This window comes from Thamnophis sirtalis, unplaced genomic scaffold, assembly GCF_051295495.1.
Source record: "Thamnophis sirtalis isolate CommonGarterSnake01/CBP01778 unplaced genomic scaffold, rThaSir2_p1.2 scaffold_8, whole genome shotgun sequence".
Lineage (NCBI taxonomy): Eukaryota > Metazoa > Chordata > Lepidosauria > Squamata > Natricidae > Thamnophis > Thamnophis sirtalis.
This window is the reverse complement of record NW_028261388.1, coordinates 62,982,942-62,995,440: the sequence shown is the minus strand read 5'-3', so window position 1 is coordinate 62,995,440 and position 12,499 is coordinate 62,982,942.

Here is a 12,499-nt window from a genome sequence, read left to right as displayed (position 1 = left end):
TTCCAAAAAGGACAACAACTTGTGTTGCAAACAAACAAACAAACAATCATAGGGTAGAGCACCTTGACTCATAAGCATTCAGAAATGCACTCAGGCATAAAATAGGGAGGGAAGAAGAACAGCTCCAAAAAATAAAACTAGCAATAAAAAAGAGGTACTTTGAGTCGACATTCCAAAATATTAGATTCCATTCAGATGGAAGCAAATTCTCATTAAGTATGTTAAAACATTTACAAATGTAAGCAAAATATCTCAAAAGCATTTCTTTTTATAGGTTTAATTAAGCATTTTAAACCTCAAAAATTTCCAGAAGAAAAAATCAAAATTGTATTCAGAGCACAAAAGGAAATGTAACTGTATAGCTTTTATATGCAGATGAAAAAGATCACAATAGTGAAAGGTAAAGGTGCAGGAGCAGGTCACCCATTTACTCCAAATTTCTCAGAAGAGAGAGAAAAAAATGGTTACAGTGAGCAGAAAAACTGCAGCCTCCTTTAATGACCCAGAAGGAAGGAGGGAAAGAAGGGGTGATACACACAAGGCAATCACAGGTCTCTGGATCCCTTCACTTATCACTCCCTTGGGGCATCAGGGACACACACTCACATTCATACTGCAATCAGACCTTCATGCTTTCTCATGCCAACCAATCATTATAGGTATTTCAGGAAGCTCTTTCACAAGCCAATGAGCTTTTTTTGTATTATTAAAGGATCTCACACTCCCTCCCTTCAGGTTTGGAAATGATAACACACATACATACACACACATACCATTAAACAACCTTGCAACTTACTGTTTCTTTATATGAAAGGGAATCAAAGTACATTCACACCAACTTTTACCATCAACATACTCACATTTGCACTCCAACCAGACTGCTTGTGTAAAGGGAAAGAGATACAAACCCTGAAACAAATCCCGTGAAGAGTGAGGGAGCAAAGGAGAGAATATCAATTCCTGGCGACACAACTGATTAAACAATATATACTATTTAGGTGGTTGGTACCTGAAAGGATGTTGGTAACCTGGCAGGAGAAAAGGATTAAAGTTGATAATCTGGAGAAGGCACAGGATTTATATGAGCAACTAGTAGGCCCAGAAGAGGAACAGAGTGGTAAAGAGGAGATGGAATATAGAAGCCAGGAAGAACGACAACAGAGAAAAAGGGAAGAACAGGGAGAAGGTAGTAGGGAGGAGGAAGAACAACAGAGAGAGAAGGAAGTGAGACCAAAAACAAGGAGCCAAAAAAGAAACTAGAGTTAATAAAAAACAAAGACAGGTAGAGAATTAGGAGGATGGAAGAAGAAATTCAACTATTGTCAGTAAATATTAATGGTTTAAATTTGCCAACAAAAAGAAAGCATATCTGGGCAAAATTAACAAAACAAAAGGCAGATATAATATGCTTACAGGAAACACACATTAACAAACAAGATATAAAATACCTGGAATGTCCTAAATTAGGAAAATTATATGCAGCATCAGCAGAAGAAAAGAGAAAAGGGATAGCGATATATGTTAAAGATGGGATAAAGACAAATTTAATTTATGCAGACCCAAAGGGAAGAATATTAATGATAGAGATATGGATAAATCAAAAATCAATACTACTGGTAGCAATATACGTCCCAAACGAAAATCAGAAGGACTTTTATAAAAAAATACATGAAAAAATTAGAGAAATTGGAGTGAGGAATATCTGCATAATAGGAGATTATAATGCCATAGTAGACAGTAAAAAAGATTACATAAGTAACAAAAAAACTAAAAATAAAAAAAGTATTACCAACAACCTGTTTTGAGATGATGGAGGAATTAAACTTGATAGATATTTGGAGAAAAATGGAACCAGAAAAAAAAACAATTTACTTTTTATTCCAACCCACACCAATCTTGGTCACGGATTGATATGGCATGGATGAATGAAGAAATTGGGGCAGAAATACATACAATTGAAATATTACCAAATACTTGGGCAGATCACAACCCCATTAAAATTAATCTGGAAAGGGGAAAAAAAGACTAGGCGAAGATGAATGTTAAATCTGCAAATATTAAAAGAAAAAGAATTTATTCAAAAATGTAGAAACGAATTGGCATTATTCCTTAAGGAAAACACAAAAGAACAGACATCTATACAAAATTTATGGGACACCATGAAAGCTTATTCCCGTGGAATTATTATAGCGTATTCAGAAAAAAGAAATAAAGAAAAATGGGCACAACAGAAGATATTAGAGGAGGAAATCAAAAATTTAGAAATAAAATTACAAAATTAGAAAGGATTGGATGTTAGCAAAACATAAATTAAATATATTAGACCAGGAAGAAATGGTAAAGGGCCTAAAACTAACAAAACAAAACTTCTTTGAGCAAGCAAATAAACCGGGGACGTGGCTGTCATATAGCTTGAGAAAAGAAAGAGAAAAAAGATTAATATATCAACTTCAAGAGGAAACTGGTGAACTACAATATACAATAAAAGGGAAGAAAAAGATTGCATACAAGTACTTTGAGAATCTGTATAAAGGGGAACAAGTAGATTGAAAACAAATAAAAGAATATTTAAATGGAGAAGAAACCCCGACAATAGCAGAAGATATGAAAGAAATGTTGTCAAAAAAAATATAACAAAACTAGAATTGAAACAGGCGATTCAGAAACAGAAAAATAATAAAACGCCAGGCCCAGATGGATTCCCAGCAGAATGGTACAAAATAATAGATGAATTGAACGAATCGCTAGAACCCTTGATGCAGGAGATGTATAATAAAGCACTGATGAAAGCAAAAATACTGGACACATGGAGGGAAGCACATATTACATTAATATCTAAAGAAGGTGCAGATAAAAAACAGATTCAAAACTATAGGCCAATCTTGTTGTTGAATGCCGACTGTAAAATATTCACAACAATAATAGCGGAGAGATTGAAAAAACTATTAAATGGCTATATACATTCAGACCAATATGGATTTCTCCCAACAAGACAAATCAGGAATAACACTAGAATAATAGCAAATATTTTAGAGTACTATGAGACGCATCCAGAGAAACAAGTGGCACTTCTGGATTCCCAGAAGGCATTTGACAATTTAGATTGGGAATTCAACAAATTAAGAATATGAAATTAGGGGACCAATTTGAAAGATTAATAGAAACAATATATATTTCACCCAAAAGGCAAATATATTACTAAATGGGGAAAGTACAGTGACCTTTAAAATAATGAAAGGGGCTTCCGGTTGGGCGGGGCCTGTGGGAGTTGTTGTTTTTAACAGCTCCAGAATCTTGGCTGCATTAAATTGTCAAACAGTATCCATCAGCTGTTTAGCAGTTTGATTACCTCTTCTCTGAGCATAGAAGAAGAAGGCGAGGAACTATGTTTGGGCAGCGCTCCAACTAACCCCCCCCCCAGAACATAAATCTGGGGACGGGAAGTGGGGGCCACCCGACAGCATAGTATTTCTCCTCGTCAAGAATTTCTTCTGCTTTTTTTTTTGCAGAACGAAGGCATTCACCCACCCTCAGCACAAAGACTGATTTATTACTGATCTCAAAGTGGGCAGAACTAATACTCGTGAACTCCTAATTGTATGTATAAATCTTTAACTCCATTTTTTTACTTGCAATTAAAAAACAATTTACTTGCTAGAAATACACATAAAATGGCGCCGAACAGCTTTGTAGGAGGGGTCAGGCTTTGACGACATTTTTACGGAGCTCAGAACATTTAAAGATTAAGAAGTGATTTATTACTAAACTAAATAGTAATTGCTGGACAAGCAGCTTGCCTGGACTTACTAATTGGGGAGAAGATTAAATCTGGAATGGCTTCTAAGCAGCAAAAGTTTCCCCCCCTCCAACGCATCGAAAAGTGCAGGAAGCTCGCCTGCCCCTGGCACTAAATTACAGTCACTACTCCCCCCTCCTATTCCTGCGGGGGAGCCCCTGACCTGAGAAATTTTGCAAAAAGAATTAGCTGAGGCTTTAAAAAATGGCTTTTAACTGCCTATCGGGCTATGTCTCAGGAATTGAAGACAGATTAGATGATCTTAGTGATTCTAATATTAATCTGGTAACGAAAATGGATGTGGTTCTACAAAAGGTTGGCGATGCAGAAAATGAAATTATAATGTTGCAGTATAGACAGATGGAATTTGCCTTAAGGATAAGAGGCCTTCAAGAGAAAATCAAGAAAATTTGAAGCAGATTTTCTCAGAAGCCTTTGATTAATTGATGGGAAGGCCAGGAGGGAATTTTGAATGGCAAATTGAAAAGATATATCGTGTCAACTCCTGGCATGCCAGACAAAAGAAACTACCAAGAGACGTTGTGGTGTACTTTGCTACAAGAGACATCAAGAATATGATATGGCGAAGAAGGCGGGGCTTAGCAGTGAGAAGACGGAGTTTCAGGCTATTCCTGAAATTCCTCTATTCCGAAGGATTTTTGGACGGGTTCTTTGAACTCTAGCTGTCCCGGAGACGACAGTGAAGGTGAGGAGAGACCCTGGACCTCAGAGACACCCGCAAGTCTCTGGGGGGGGGGTATTAACTCCTCGTGCCAATTCTTTTCTGGATTAGCTGCGTGCTAACTGAAACTGCAGGTTGCCCCTAAGAATGGCAGAAGTGATGTTATCTGGTAAGCTGATTTTATTATTCAAGAGAGACTGTCCGCATTTAAAGCTTAAGCTAATTGAAACCAAAGAACAGAAGAATTCAGCGGCAAATTGGTTTTTTTTTAATGGATTTATGGCTGGTGGCTACTTTACTCCTTAAACGCTTCAAGAAACTCTTCGACATTCTCCCCCCTCTGACTCTCCCTAAGTGGATCGTAAAGTTTATTTTCTACTAATTACCCCTTCACGATCTGACATTTTTATTACTTGGCTTTGTTTACGATCAGACAAGATTGCACAGCTTGTAAAGAGACTAAGAAAAGTGCTTCGAAGTCTGTGAAAAAAAAAGAGCTTGCAATTTTTAACTGCGACACATCATGGCGTCTCAAAATACCTCTAAGATTTCATTTCAGATTCTTTTTTCCACATGTCGAGAGCTTTTTGACTCTTATCAAAGACTGGAAAGAAAATTGGATCATCTGATTTTAAAATATGAAGTAAAAACTGAGATTGTTGAATGTTTAAATGTTCCTGAAATACAAATGGAAAATGCGAGAAATGGTGTCTGGTCTATCTCAGAGGAAGAAAGGAGGGGGGGAGCTATAAAGAAGACTCATTTAAAGAGACAGAGTGTAGGAGGAATGGAAAATCCACCCTTGAGAATTAAAGTCAATTTGAAAAATTTTACAAGCCCGGGACAACATTATTATTTCATCACCGACATTCAGAGTCAAAAGGTGCGAAGATCTCTTTGTCTGGATTTGCTTATAAAAACATTTGGTAAATTTATCCAACGAATGGCTATTGGACTGAGAAAATCTCGCTGTTGGAGGGACACAGGCTGACAGATGGGAGAAAACAACTTAAAATTAGCTAAATCTGATTACTTTAATTTGTAATAGATATAGCTGAATAATAATTAACATTGATGGTAATGTATATAATATGGAATTGGCTAATAGACTGAAGAATACAATTGAAATCTAGCTAAACCTAATTGCTCTCTTTGTAACAGATATAGATGAATAATAACTGATATTGATAATAATGTATATAATGTGGAGTTGATATGATATATAACAATTGGATATGAGAAAATATTTTTGAATTATACATAGAGTATTAACTACAACAATTATTACTATTATAAAAACTAAATAAAATACATACAATCAAATGTTAATCAATATTGGGAAAATGTTATGATATATGATATAATTAAATATTATGGATGTTCAGCTAAAATAGGATATGAGGATTTGATGCTAATAGAGGATTTTACAAGCAAGTAAATGAAAGGTCAGCATGTGCTATGGATTAACTCTTTTGTATAGTTAAGGATGAAGGATGTTTAAATAACTATAGGTAATTAAAACTGAAGGTATAATGATGTTAATATGGTAAACATTTGAGTCAAGATATTTGAATTAATATGAGTTAATGGAAGAGAAACACCAAAGCATGCGGTAACCAGCTGATATACTTCTTTTTTTTTATAATAGATACCTGTGTTTTGTTTTCCTTTCCTTTGTAGTTTTTGTCTTTTTTTGTTTTATTTTTTCTTGCCTTTTCTTTTTGTTTTGTCTTTTTTTTCCCACTGGTGTGGGCAGGTATTGTTCAAGATTATTATTTGTATTAACATTTTTAAATAATAAGTACAGTTAAATGAAAATGGATATATAATAATGCTTGAGGTAATATGAGTTATGTTTGTTGATTGTGGAGGATCTATAATCGATTGATACATTTTCTACAGATGTAAAGAAAGATGCTGTACTTGTTTTAACTAAAATTAAAAAATATTTATTAAAAAAAAAAGAATATGATATGGCAAGAGTCTTACAAAACTAAGCTTCAAGTTGGGGGTCAGGAGGTGACTGTTTTGAAGGAAATACCACCTAAAATGTTGAGATCGAGAAAAGACTATGCTTTTTTAGTCGATGAGCTCAAAAATCGTCAGCTACAGTTCAGATGGGAGGCTCCAGCCGGACTTGCAGTCACCTATCAGGGGCAAAGATACCGTCTTAATTCAGTATGGAAGGCTTGAGATTTTTACAATAATATATTGAAGGCTGGACATCCCCCCCCCTCCTGGACCCAGAGAAAGAGAACATGAAGGACAGGATAGACAGCAAGCCACGCAAGGATCAACAAGGCTAGACCAACTTCCTCTTTCAGAGTTACAAGGAGCCAAGAAACAAAGACAAACCCGCGTGATCACCAGGCGAATGGAACAAGAATTAAAAAAGCAACAAGCCTCACAACAAACAAATGTTACCGTTCAAGAAGCTACAGGTCTTAGTTTAGAAGCAGTGGGTGGAGTCAGGCCGAAAATCAAACTTCAGGATTTCCAGATGGCTCTTAAAAAGCTTCAGAGAGCTAAAGATGACAACTAAGTTCTTAACCTGGAACGTTAATGGTTTAAATTCCCCACAGAAAAGGAAGAAAATAAATCACTATTTGAAACAATTTAAGAATGACATAATTTGCCTGCAAGAGACTCATATTAGATCAACTGATCAGAAATACTTGATTAATACAAGACTTGGACAACACTTTATAGCTTCTGCTCCGGAGAAGAAAAATGGTATAGTTATTTACTTAAGAAAGGACATGAAAGCCAAATTAATTGAAGCAGACTCTCAAGGAAGATATATTGCAATAGAACTGGTATTAGAAGGGAAAAGGATACTTCTAGTGGGAATATATGCTCCCAATCAACAACAAGATAAATTTTATAAAATGCTTCATACTAAGTTGGTACATTGGGACTATAGATCTTGCATATTACTGGGTGATTGGAATGGTGTTATGGATACCAAGAAAGACAAGAAGTCTTCTCGGCAAAATATCCAAACGCGAGCGAAACTACCTAAGTCCTTTTTCGACATGATGGACGATTTTGAATTGAGAGATATCTGGCGAAAAAGGAATGCAGAAGAATACGACTTCACATTTTTTTCTGATAGACACCAATCCTTTTCCAGGATTGACTTCATACTAACAACCAATTATTTGCTTTCTAGGGTAAAGAAGACAAAGATATGTTCCAGAGCCTTATCAGATCATAATCCGGTTTGGATAGAGCTGGAATTTGGGATGCAAGCAAGAAGGACTTGGAGACTGAACGAAAACTTATTTAGATATGAGAAAAATATTAATGAATGTAAAAAACTGTTAAGAGAATACTTTGTTTTTAATATAAATATTAAAATTATTAGATTGTTAATATCCGTCTCTGCCTTGGGGTGTTCAGTGTCTTCTCTTTCTAGTTTGGATCTATCTGTAGGCGCTTGCTGATTTTTTAAAGATCCAAACTTTTCTATAACTATTTTAGATCTCCCAGCAAGCGCTGGCATATTTTTAAAGACCAAGATGTATAGAGACCTTCATTAACACATTGTTTGCATCTAGATGGGGCTCTTGAGCTCTACTTTTCTTTTTAAAGACAACTATTACTGCTGCAACAGCTTTTTAACGTATCCCTGTGGACTCCTCAGTCACCTTGGGGAAGAAACTCAGGTAGAGCTCCTCTTCAGTTCATCTGATGGTGGCCAGAAAATCAACAGATTTGTTGACAAAATCTAAATCAAAACTGCCTTCTGGAGGCCAGGTTCCTCCCTTAGGACCAATAGAGTAGGTTGGCCGGATAGATGTGCAGAGGGTTTTTACTCTGGTCAAAGGCAAACCTCTAGTAGGAATTTCCTTCATCTCATACATGCACACACAAGACAACACACCCCCTCCTCCCCCCAAAAGAAAAAAAAATTCTTTACTTATCTCACAGAATACAATCTTCCCCACTACCTAATTCAAGCCACTTTGGCATTCGGGACTGGATGGATTCAGGATCTGCTGGCATCCGGCCAAGTCCGTGTCACTAGTCCAAACTCACTGGGAGTGCTCTTTGACATCGTCTGTGGCCCATGCCAGTTTCTCCAGTCCATCATGTTGAAGGCCTGCCAAACCTCAAAGGGGTTCAGCTCTATGGGAAGCCAGATATGGCTACCGTGAAGGAAAATGGGGCCTCCAAGTTCCATTCACATTGGGTGCCAAAAGGTTTGAGAATACATTGAGACCCATAGAAATTTGAGAACACATCCAAGCCACAATGAGTCAAACTTGAGACTTAAACAGAGGTTTATGGAAGATCTCCTCTGGAGGCATCTGGATCCAGTTGCTCTGCTCATCTGTACAGGGCTAAAAGACATGAAAACAAGGTCCCCCTCCACAGAAAAGCCATTGTTGGAGGGTTAGAGGTAAGTAGGGGTGTGTGTGTGTGGGGGGGGGTAGATAGCTTGCAGGCAGAGTTTGAAAAAAAAAACATCAGTATTGCAGTTAAACTGGTAATGTTATGGGGATACTGGTTCACATGCTTCCACGTATGTGCACCACCCCCTTGCATGCCCCCTGCCCCCACATGCATGAACCCACCAGCTGCCTATTTTTGGCTTCCAGGTTGGTGCATGAGGCTTTCCAGGCCCAAAATGGGGCACAGGTGTGCCCTCACCCCGTTTTGGCTTCCAGGATGGTACAGGAGGCCTTCCAGGCCCAAAACAGGGTGCGGGGGTGCACGCACATGTGAGAACCCCTAAAATGCAATGTGAGTACCTCATGCACATGCGCCCCCTTGTGCATGTGCATTCGCCACATGCGTCCCGCCACCCACCCATGCAGAGCAGAGACCCAAAGACCAGCTAGCTGCTGGGAGGCACCCACACATGTGGGGTGAAGCTGGGCTGGGGTGACAACTGGCGTGCCTGCAGAAAGGGCTCTGCATGCCACTTGTGGCATGCTGTGCCATAGATTCACCATCACGGTCATAGGGAATATGGTGAAATGTAGGCCAGAGCTTTGGGAAGGAGGGGCTCTCTTTCTCAGGGCGTTTATTTGTGAAACTTGTTAATAGTCCATTTCTGTTAGAGAGATGTGTTTCTGTGTTGTGTCATTTCCAAGACTTGGGACAGGATCAAGACCCTCTAATAACAATAAACAAAAAGGCACTATTAATTATTTTACTTTTTTTAAAAAAGGATTTGGAAAAATGGAGCTTATTAGCTTGTGAAAGCTCCCTAAAATAATGATAATAATGATTGGTTTGCCTGGAGAAAGTATGAAAGGAAATATTTGTATGTGGATTTTTTATGCAAGCAGTTTGAATGGAGGATAAATGTGTAAGTATGCTGCTGTGTAAATGCTTGTGTGTGTTGGCTCCCTATCCCCAGAATGTGAAAGGGGTAATTTTTCGATTCCCTTTCTTATAAGGAAACCCAGAAAGTTGCCCAATTATTATCACTAGCTGATTGGGGTGTGTATGTGTGAAGGCTAAGATATTAAGACAAATAGACTTAACAACTGTCAGGATGAGACCATATTATTTGCTATGTAGCTGTGCTCTTCCCATCCACCTATATTATACCTACATTACCTGAAAGAAAGATTAGAAACCATAGGGACCTTGAACAATCCAGAAAGTACCTGAAGAACTACCAACCCTTTACTTTGTTCCATGGGCTCTGGTCCCTCAATAATGCTCTGTATCATATACAAGCAGTGGAGGAAATCCTAGGTAATGAGACTGGGGAGTTTTTATTGCTGCATCAAAAGAACAAGAAGCCATTTGAACAATGACAGTTCAGAATAGGATGGCTCTAGATATGACATGATATAAGGATGTGTATGTTCACTACTTGGACAACAATGCTGTGTGCGTATTCTGGACAAATTGGAGGAATTCTACAGCTGAACTACACACATCACAAAGATAGGTGCCACACACCCACACCCCTGGACGAATGGAAAGACTGGTGGCATTGACTGACAGAATGGTTGCCTGATTTCTACTGGTTAAGAACCTAATAATGACCCTGGCAGGCACAGTTATTGTTCTCTTAATCACCTCTTATGCATTAAAATGCCTTCTGTTTTGCCTTTCCATCTGTAAGCAAACTACGGGGTCTCTCACTACACACATATTGATGTTGGGTGAATCTTGGAAAATTAGACCATTTTCAGATTCAAAGTGGGGGGAATGATGGGCTGGCTGCTAAAGCAAGGTCATGGCACACACTTGAAAGTAAATCAGGAAGACTCTAATTGTGGGGTATGTCTGGCAAGAACAAAGAATGCTTATCAACAGGAAATATGCAAGTTTGTAGCAATTATGGGTAGCTAGACAACTGGCAGACCTCAGCTAAAACTTAGGAATGGCCTGCAGCAAATGAAATGTGTATTAGATAACTTTTGGGGCATTCATTAGCCAAGGCTTAGGAATAGGGACAGCTAGAGACCAATAGAACAAATTGTAGAATTGTTACTAAAGTATTTATTAGATTATATTTCTTGCTAACTCACCTTGTCCCTCCTCCTCCTTTAGTGAAAATGTATAAAACTTACTTAAACCTTTGTTCTTGGTTCTTGGCCTTTGGACCAGGAACCCGTTTTTTCTTGGGGTACTCCAATAAAAAGCAATCAGAAAACCTGCACTTCATGTCTGGCGTCCATCATTGGCTTCGGCACCAGGCTCAGACCCGAATTGGGGACAACAATCTCTTCAAAAATATTTTATAATGTAGTAATATCCCTAAGTATTATATCTAACAATATATTATAGATCTCAATTGTTATATACAATAATTGTATATACTAATTGGGAAGATCTTAAAATTAACTTAATGTAAAAGAGAAGCATTAAAAATAATTATTATTTTTATTCTGTATTGTTAGAGAGCACACATGTTACATCTACAGTACCAATAAAATATTTATTCACTGATGTATGATAAAAAATAATGGACCAGAATTCACTTGCTTTTTTAGCACTGTGGAATCTTAAACTCTCATTTATCACCTACAATCCTAAAATGTGCTAAACTATGATTTATTTAATCTAGTGTCATAAAAACACCCTGTTTTGTCTTATACACTGAGCCACACTTTATTTCAAAATGTATTACTTTCCATTGTAAACTAGAAAAGTATATAAGAGAATAGGATGCTTTTTAAAAGCTTTTTAAAATGGTAATCAAAATAGTGGTTTAGAATAACAAAATTCCTCCACCAATTGATGTTATTTATATAAAATACATATACTTGTTTTCCTTGAGGCCCATGTGCCTGCTTTTACCAAACTACCACAGTGTCTTCTTTAATTTTAATCTATCTAAGCTGTACACCTTTTTTCTATCATTCTGGTAACTGCTGGAAATATTTCACACCCCTGTCCCACACTGTGAAGAGTTATTCCACTTATTTATTAAATTATTCCATTATATTCATGTTATCCTATATACAGATTTGAAATAGTTTTTAATTACTGAAAAGTTATATTTAGCTACTTATTTTGAAGTGTTTTTCATCTTTGCAATTTTTGCCATAGATATGATCTAGCACAGTGTTTCTCAACCTTTTCAACTTTTAAGATATGTAGATTTCAACTCCTAGAATTTCCCAGCCACTTTCAAAAGAGCACTTAAATCCATCTTGAAAAGTAGCCTGAAGGAAAGCTTTTGGAATGGAACACCATTCTAAGCATCCATTTTCACCCACTCCTGATCTCTTCCATGTTACGAAGAGTACTTGTTTTCTATGGGCATCAACTTTTCTCAGACTGATAAAGGCAACTTTTCTACTAGATCTAGAACTGGGAAATAGCACATGGACTTGGCTACCCAATTCTGCAGAGAGTAATATCAGAGGTATATATTCCCTGGTTTCTCATGTCAAGGGGAATTGCCACTCTTTCTTAACACAATTCATATGAATGCTGAGTGGCCAACCCAATCTCAGTACAAAGTTGTAGACTTTTACCACCATGAAACTGGAGCCAATTGTCACTGGGTGAATTTTGCCCATTGAGAATCTACACAGCCTTTC